At 50.1% G+C, this 9,193-nt stretch overlaps 1 long non-coding RNA gene across 2 annotated transcripts in view; it reads right to left on the reverse strand.

The window, feature by feature from the left end:
- The window catches only part of LOC114005552 (uncharacterized), a 15,063-nt gene extending 6,964 nt beyond the window's left edge, over nucleotides 1–8,099 (reverse strand). For both annotated transcript variants that reach the window (XR_003547395.1, XR_003547394.1), the window contains exon 1: nucleotides 7,677–8,099. This is a non-coding gene — a long non-coding RNA (uncharacterized LOC114005552). The remainder of the gene's footprint in view (nucleotides 1–7,676) is intronic.
- Nucleotides 8,100–9,193: the final 1,094 nt, after the last annotated feature.

Here is a 9,193-nt window from a genome sequence, read left to right on the forward strand (position 1 = left end):
GAGAAACCCCTCTGGGCCAGCAGATGGCCTGGGGTTAAGGCAGCTAGGCCCCCATGGCTGGCTGTGTGGTCCCAGCGCCCTAACCTGAGAGGAAAATGGAGGAGTGGGGATTGTGGTGTGGCCATCCAACACCCCTCCCCCGGGGGGATTTCTCACTTTCTCTCTTTCTCTCTTTGTCTCTCCGGAGAGTGCACATGCTCAGTAGCAATTTAAATGAATTAACCCTTTGCATTTCAAATGCACTTTTTAAAATCTCTAGTAATATTTCTTCCTGAAATTCACTTTGTGTAACATAGTAAATTCCACTTTCTTATGTTTATTTAGTGCTTGCGTGATATACCCTTTGCCAATCTTTTTTTTTTAACCTGTCTTCTCAATGTATTGGAATACATTTACATAATATGATTATTGGTAAGATAGATCTTACAGAAAACAGACATTCGAAAAAATTTCTCATAGTCTGTGTAGATCTGGAAATTGCAAATGGCTTGACTTCCTTCTTGTTTTCTATTTATACCATTGCTTAAAAAAATGATTTTTTAAAGAATACCACTCACACCACGCCCTCCCCTTCACAGTCTCCCGGTGGGAGGGAAACTCCATCCGTGGCAAAGGCAGGTGCAGCAACGCAGGTTTCCTTCTGATTCTCTTTTTCCTATTTTTCTATCTTCTTGTGAATTAATCGAAGACTTTTTCAGCTTTCAGCTTTCTCTGTTGACATGTTGTCTGCATCTGATTCACGTTTATCAAGTCCGTTGTGGTGTCTGCCAGCTCAGCCTAACTTCCTGTCGTCTACCGTCAGGGTAACTTCCTCCTTGTGTAATGTGTCGGCACGGCAAGGGGAGGCTTTCTGAATTCCCTTCTTCCTGTTTCTGGCTGTGAGATCGGAAGGCAGAGTGAAGCAGTGCCATGTCGCTCTTTTGCAGAAGGTCATGTGGGGACGGCGGCTGTGGGTGGGGTGGGGTGTGTTATCTGCGGGCTCACCTTCTGGCCCGGGGAGCAGCCGAGCACGCAGCCGCCTGCTTCCTGCACCCTGGCCCTCCTTCAGCTCTCTGACTGCTGCCGTGTTTGCTTGCTCCCTGACAGAAGGTGCCAGCTCCTCCTGCAGAACACACTTTATTGAATTTGGAGGTACAAAGAGGTAAGCACAACTTCCGCTCATTTAATTAGGTTCCCCCCACCCCCCAAACCACAGCTGCCTTCCTGCAGACGTGAATTCCAGGGCCAGACACAAAGACAACAGCTCATAGGGACTGTTCATCTAGTCGCCCATATTCCTTAAGGGTGTTTCCCTGTACTAAATGGTAGGGCTTGAAACCTGTATCAGCTATCTGTCGCTGTGTAACAATCACACCAACATCTAGCTGCTTAAAACAATAGACATTTGAAAAAAGCTCATAGTCATGTGGGTTTGGAAATTGCGAATGGCTTGACTTACCATTCTTTTTTCTTTTTTGTTTCTTTAATTTCCAGAGGGTGTGTGCACTCATCAGAGAGAGGCAGAGAGAGAGCAGAAGGAGAAAGCACCTGCCATGGGGCATGGTCATCCTGCAAGCCCTCCACCCTGTCAGGATTTAGGGCATGCACGCACACACTCGGTGTGTTGTTCAAATCACCAGCGTTGAGAATCAAACTGCTTAGGCAGCCATCAGCCCACATGGCATCTGACTTCCCTACCCAGGCCACAGGACTGATCCTTGACTGAGCATTTCTGCCTAGTGACCTGCTGTGAGGCGGTACTTAGACATCAGGCCACGGCTATCTGAAGGCTGTACTAGGGCAGGGGAAATGCTTTAGAGGTGCCTTAACACACGTGTGGTGAGATGGAGCCTGTCATTGCTGAGAGGCCTGAGTTCTTCCCCACAGGGATGACTACGTAGCTGACTGTCTTCATGTTGCGGGGGCAGGTTTTCCCTGGAGCAAGCCACATTGCTTCTGTAGTTTAACTTCAGGAATGACACAGCCCATTTCTGTAGTGCTCCATGGCTCACGCAGGCCAGGCGACTCGGCGTGGGCGGGTCTTGGTGCTGGCTCCCACGTATTGTGAAAATCTTACCGTCCACTTCCACTTTTCCCCTTCTGTTATTTGTGCAGGTTGTGGTCATGTATTTTGTGTATGTTTTAAACCCCAGAATACAGTATTGTTATTTTTGCTTTAAAAAGTCAATTAACATCTTAAGAAATTTCAAAGACGAGTTTTTCACCCCGCCTGAATGTGTCATTCCCAGCACTCTTCCCGTCTTCCCGTCTACGCCACCTTCTTCCACCACTCTTCCCGTCTTCCCGTCTACGCCACCTTCTTCCCATCCAGCGTGCTTCCTTTGCCTTTCTTGCAGTGAAGGTCTCGGGCCTACGGCTACAGACGAGCTCACGCTCTGCTCTTCTGGACCAGTCTCTGCCCTCACCTAGCGAGAGTAGGGTGAGAAGTGACCTCAATAGCACTCGGCATGCTGTGACCCCCTTTCCTCAGCCCTTCAGCCCTCGGGGTTCCAGGCACCCACACACAAACCCGATGTGCTTTCAAAGCCTCCAGGCCCTAAATCTACGCTTGCCATTCGGCTGCCACACTTGAGGGCTCGTGTGCTGTCACTGTGTGTCACTTTGGCCGGACCTGCCTTCATTTTCGAAGGATCTTTTCACTGAATATAAAATTCTAACCTGACAGGAAAAGACAATCGACACTTTAAAGATGTTGCAGGTCTCAACAGGCCTCTTCTCGTGAGCGCACCCCTGCCCCCACAGGGGTGGCTTTGGAACTTGCAGCCTCTGTCCACCCCGTACTGCTGCTGCCTGGGCTCAGCCCGCCCACCGGGGACAGGGCCTGGCCGCAGCAGGCTGGCTCAGGAGTGCTTCGCTGTGGCGCTCTGCCTGCACCGACAGCACGACAGCACGGGGCAGTCACACAGTGCGACCGCTTGTTCCCGCCTCACCAGCGCAGGAAGTTTGGTAGAGGAGATTACTGGTCCAACTTTATCTGCTCTGACCTGGAAGACACAGGCCTCTAGTAGGAAAATACCTGGGACCTAAGGGTAAAATTCCCTCCTCCAATACTACACAATCTACTCCAACAAACAGGAAAAAGTACATCTAAACGATAAAAGGAATACTGCATCGTTTGATGAAAAGCTGGTGCGGAGATCAGAGAAACATGAGAAGACGAGGGGGTAACTCTTCCCCAGGTGAGCGCAGTAGCCCCTCACCGAGGGACAGCACAGAGGAATTCACCGGAATGTCAGAAAAATAATTCTAAACATCCACAGTGACAAAACTCAGTGAGATGCAAGAGAAAAGAGAAAATCAATGGCAGGACATGAGAAGATCATTCCAGGACATGAAAGGGGACTCCATAAAGAAACAGACACCCTAAGAAAGAATCAAATGGGACTTCTGGAAATGGAGAATATAATACAAGAAATTAAAACCTCACCACCTGCTGGTCCCCAATTTTTTTTTTTAAGAGAGATTTTTGCCTACAGAGTGAGTGCACTTGCCGGAGAGACAGAGGGACAAAAAGGGAGAAATCACCTCCGGGGATGACCACGAGTCCTTCCCCACTGTGCTCTCAGAATCCTGGGAGAAATCACCTCCGGGGATGACCATGAGTCCTTCCCCACTGTGCTCTCAGAATCCTGGGAGAAATCACCTCTGGGGATGACCATGAGTCCTTCCCCACTGTGCTCTCAGAATCCTGGGCGTGCACGTACACACGCTTGCCCTGAGTTTTAAGCCACCGGCTCCAGGACTCAAACCATCGCTGACTGCATGGGAATCCAGCGGCGTAATCATTGCTCCCTCTGCTGGTCCCAGATGATGACAATTTTAATAGCAACATAAGATTTCTTAAATGACATATTTGGCCCTAGTAACACTTCATTTAGCAAACCCAGCTCATCTGTGTGTCAGCAAAGCCTTGCTCACTCATACACGATTGGGCCACACAGTGGTAAGCTGTAACCTGCAAGGCTGACCTGTGTGGAAGGTTCTGGGTTCGCAGCCAAGTCGCCCGTGGGCATGCGGGGCATGTCTGCCTATCATCTGTGGCTGGCTGAAGTTGGGAGGAGATAGGGGTGTCACAACTCTGTCAGGGTGTTTCTCTTCGCCTGTCTCTCTCGCTTAAGGAAGAAATAAAAAGTAAATGTTAAAAAGCTATCATGATGAGATACATTGCTCTCTTTTTTTAATTTTTTTTTCTTCCTTTCTTTCTTTATTTTTGAGATACATTGTTCTTTAACAACATGGAAGATGGTTGTCACGGGTTTTTTTGTTTGTTTGTTTTGTTTTGTTTTTGGGTGTGTGTGCTCGCCAGGAAGACAGAGAGAGACAGGGAGACAGAAAGCAAGAAATCACCCCCAGAGGGGATGGCCACACTGCAATCCCTTCTCCTCCATTTTCCTTTCGGTATCTTGGGCACGCACGCCATGCGTCCGGCATGAGTTTAAGCCACTGGGTCCGGGACTCAAACCGCAGTTGACTACATGGGAGTTCAGCAACATAGCCATTACGCCAACTGCTGGTCCCAGTTGTCACGGTTCTTTAAGAAACAAGCATATGACTACATTAAGGGAGTAATACTGATCTAATAAATTATATGAATATGAATGAATCTGGATTTGCTTTATAAATACGTAGCTTAAAATATTTTCCTCTGTATTATAGGAAAAATACAGTACATAGGGGCCACTCACGGTGGCCCTACAACTCCTGTGGCGTTTGGGTTAGGGCTCTCGGCTACAGACGAGTCTACTGAAGCAGCGACTGGTATTAAGTCACGGCGTCAGGGTTACTGGGCACCCATCCGTTAACGCAGTCCTGATTTCCTCTCGAAATGACCTCGTAGCCCTTCCACTCTCGAAGGTGTTTTCGTTCAAGGGGTAAACTACAGCAGAGGACGTCAAAAGCGGAGAGTGGAGTAGAAGCACACGTCAGCTTCGGTGCAGAAGTTCTGAAGTCTATGCACAATCTTTCCGTAAGGCACATGTTCTATTTGAAGATTCCATTACGGTCCCTTTCCACAGGATCCTTGAGAGAATTGGGAAATGGGTTAAACTTCCAGAAGCCATGCCTTGAGGAATGTCGCAGAACTGGACCAACGAGAAAACTGTCACTGGTCCCCAGGGCTCCCAAGCAGGTGTCAGCACTGCAGGGGAAGGGAGCTGCACCCACCTCTGGATGGTATCAAACTGGGAAGAGCACGCTGAATCCGAGGGGACTCACTGAGCAGAACTTCAGACCCTAGGTCCGACCTCGCACACTGACTCCGGAAGCTAGACTACACGTGCCTCCATCACTGTGAGGCCCAGCCCCTCTGCACTGGCTAATTCCGGTGTTAGTGTCACTAAAGCCCCGAAAGAGGCTTCCTGGAACTCAAGGCAATTAAACTAGTTAAACCGGTGGACCTAGGAATCAGGCGTGCAGAAGGGCACAGTGGGGACAGCTTGTCTTGGTTCCACGCTGTCTGGGGCCTCAGCTGGAAGAACTGGAAAGCTGGGGAGGGTGGGGCCTGGGTGAAGCCAGCCCACTGGCCTATTGGCGGCTGATACTGGCTGGTGCCTGGGGCCTCTGCTGAGGCCGTGTGCTAGGGACTGCACACGTGGCCTCGCCGCGCGGTGGCCTGGATCCACAGCAGGCTGGCTGCGTTCTAGGTGAGCATCCCGAAGACAGCAGGGGAACCCAAACAGCCCTCTGTGAGGGCCTTCAAAGTCACGTGACCCCACTGGTGCCAGTCAGAGCCCACTGGGATTCCAGAGGAAGGAACAGAGCCCGTAACGCAGGAAGAGAGGAGGGTGAAGGTCGTGAGAGTATGTGGACAGTGGCACCGCGCTCCCGTCATCGGAAAACACCACCCGCCACGAGCAGTCACCTCCGCCACGTCCTTCCTGGTCTGGGGTGTAAATGACCGGCAGCCTGCTCGAGTGCGCACTTGTGGCTGTGCACGCTCTCTCCCTTCTAGCTGGCCTTGGTCATAGGCTTCTGGACCTTCCCGACGGTAAGGCCGTCGACGAGGACTCTCAACGAAGGGGCGCAGAAGCCCGTGTCTCCTGCGGGATCCTGGCCGCGTCTGGGCTATTCCGGGAGTGCAGGGGAAGCAGGGCCGCCTCGTCAGGTCAGGAAGGGCAGCTCCGGGGCCTGGGCCTGGGAGGCTCGGAGGAGTCCGGGAACTGGGAGCACGGTGAGTCATCAGACTCCTCCCGCGCCCATTCTAAGCACCGTGTGGGCGGCTGGCCCTGCTGTCCCTACGGCGTTCCTTCGTTCCCACGTGAGAGCCGCTGGTGTGACTAGGGGACGAGGGCTCTGTAGGTGACCAGGTGACCTCAGGGAGCAGAAGATGAGGCCGCAGCCCTGTACTGTAAGGAGCTGACGTGGCCAGCGTCGGAGAGCTGGGAGAGGCCCCGAGCGAGGCTAGGACGGCGGGACCACACCTCGATTTCAGCCTGTGAGCTCTCAGCAGCCATACCAGGTCCCTTCTGTTTTTAAGGGTTTTTGTCCATAGGGCACATGTACTTGCTGGAGAGCGAGAGGGAAAGTGAGAAATCACCCCCAGGGGTATGTCCATACTGCAATCCCTTCTCCTCCATTCTTCCTTCAGGGCTCTGTGCACACCCACGTGCTCTGCCAGAATCTCACGCCTTAGGGTCCGGACTCGAACTGAGGCCAGCCACGTGGGGATCCTGCTAGTCCTACCCAGACCAGACTTCTGACCTCCAGAAAGTGCGAGGTGAAAAATGGTGGGGTTTTCTTTTGAATAATTTATTTAATTTTATTTATTATTATTTTTTAATTTGACGAGAGAGAGAGAGCGAGCGAGAAATAGAGAGAGAGAATGAGAAAGCAAGCAGTCAGGTCTGGGACTTGAACTGTGGTTGGCCTTGTGGGAGTCCAACACCTTAACCACCATTCTACCTGCTGGCCCTGTTAAGTGGGTATTGTTTAAGCTACTACAATTGATGCAATTTATTATTCAGTAACGGAAGACTAACCCAGTTGTGGTTAGGACCTGTCATTGAGAGAATCCCCAGTGGGTTCAATGCCTTCTGAGCCCCTCTCGTCGTTAAGGACTGGGAATGGAGACTCTCAGATACGTGAGCGAGAGAAGAGGAAACCCAGCCATATGCTGGCGAGCCCGCTGAATGTGTCTCTTCTTCAAGTGTAGCATTCTTACGGTCTGATCACTGATTCGAAGAAAAAGCCCAGACGTGGGGGTCAGTCAGTAGGCCTGCCTCTATGCCCCACCACGGCGCTGTCAACTGCGTGGGAGAGAAGAGAAATCCCAGCCATATGCTGGCGAGGTTCCCGAATGTGTCTCTTCTTCAAGTGTAGCATTCTTACGGTCTGATCACTGATTCGAAGAAAAAGCCCAGACGTGGGGGTCAGTCAGTAGGCCTGCCTCTATGCCCCACCACGGCAGGCCCCGCCTGCTCCAAACAGCAGCTTTTACCACTGCTATCAAACACACAGAGAGAAAGACTGTCTCCTCGTTGACATGTCTCGACCTTTTTCAGTTCTACAATCTAGAGGTCCCTACTGCTTACCTTGCCAAGGTAAGGTATGGTAATAAAAGGTAGGGTAATAAAACCCTTCTGTTTGAGTGAGCAGTACTACATACATGTTTATTCCTGAGCACAGGGGTTCTGCACGTAAAAAGAGAAAAAAAAGTCACAAAATATGTAAGTACTTACCGTCAGTTTCCAAAGGGAAAAGTCAGTGCGTGTCTCCTCTCCCAAGTCCTAATCGATTTTACCGAAGTAAGTGGAGACTGGATGGTAGCATTCCTGTTTCTGCTTCTCAATAACTGAATCGTATTTTTGAATGATTGAGAGTCATTTAACTGGGAGTCATTTAACTATTTAGTAGCTTTTTTAAAAAACGGGAAAGTACCATACTAAGTGCTTTCTAAGGGTCCCAGACTCTGGACTGTGGGAGCAATGCTGGCCACTCAGTGCTGCACGGCAGGAGCACCAGGGCCCAGCAGGCGGGTCCTGTTTTGGGACCTGGTTTTGGAGACTGACTCCTGCTGGTCAAGCCGCAGGCTTCCTTGTGGATTGACATTTAACCGGAGAATAAATAACAGTGGTATCCGTGAACTCAGCAGCTCGGCTCAAGCAGAGACATCAACTCCAAAGGTTGTCATTGTGTGGACAAAATTACTGGTTAATTGTTAGAGTCTCCCCCTTTTTCACTGGTTGTTTTGATGTCTATGGTCACATGAAACTCTTGTCCAGTGACCTTCCTAAAACCAGCTGTGTATACAACAGCAGGTGTAACAAGTGGCAAGCCAGGTGGCTGGGAGAGCCTGCCAGGAGTTACCCTCTCCGGACAGGTTCGTGACTACAACTTCAGAAACAAGCATTTGTTTACAAAAGACTATAACCTTTGCCTTCTTGCTTACCTTTCAACAGGGAGGACTTCTGAGTATATGTGGCAAAACTTAGGTTCAAGTCCGGCCCCTTGCCTATGTGTACTTTGGACGGATCACCCTCTTATCTAAAGTAGGGTAATGATACCTATTTTGCAGCACTGCTGTGAGGACTGAATGAGATAATGCTTGTGAAAGCATTTTGTAAATAGCGCTGTCTTACGAATATAAAGGTGCATTTAGCATAACGAATAATGGCATTGTACTCAAGCAAACAGCAGTAGGCGAGAAGGCTCTTAGGTTCACAAGCTTCATAAATGCTCTTACACGTAACCAGACAATGTGCATTTATCAGCCCAGCGCTCATTCATTTATTCGCTCACTAGTTCCCGCTTGTACAGCATGAGCTCCTGGGGGAAAAGAAGGAGTTTATGAAAGGGAATGGTTAAATTAAAAATTACATTTCGAGTTTGATGCCCACACAGTTCAATGTCTATTAAGGCAGCATTATATTCCAGGAACGAGGTCCCTCCGTGGGGGACATGGTTCTCCAATGGAAAAGCTCAAAGTCCCCAAAGGAAAATAGCGGCCTCTACCTTGGCCAATGAATGCTGACCGATTGGCTCTCTCAAGGCCACTTCCCAGAATGCTCACGGCTCTCTCCATTCTCCATTTAATCGTTCTCGATTAGATCTTGCCTGGATAGTCGAAACTCCCCCAAAACCTCTGCATAAATGGTGAGGCCCCTGGGCTGAGACTTTCGACCTTCCAGGGTAGACAGCGAGACTCGCAGTCTGGCAGAGTGACGATCCTCTGAGCCTCTCTGATCTAGCAGCATTG

Source organism: Tupaia chinensis, unplaced genomic scaffold, assembly GCF_000334495.1.
Source record: "Tupaia chinensis unplaced genomic scaffold, TupChi_1.0 Scaffold143985_1, whole genome shotgun sequence".
NCBI classification, from domain to species: Eukaryota; Metazoa; Chordata; class Mammalia; order Scandentia; family Tupaiidae; genus Tupaia; species Tupaia belangeri.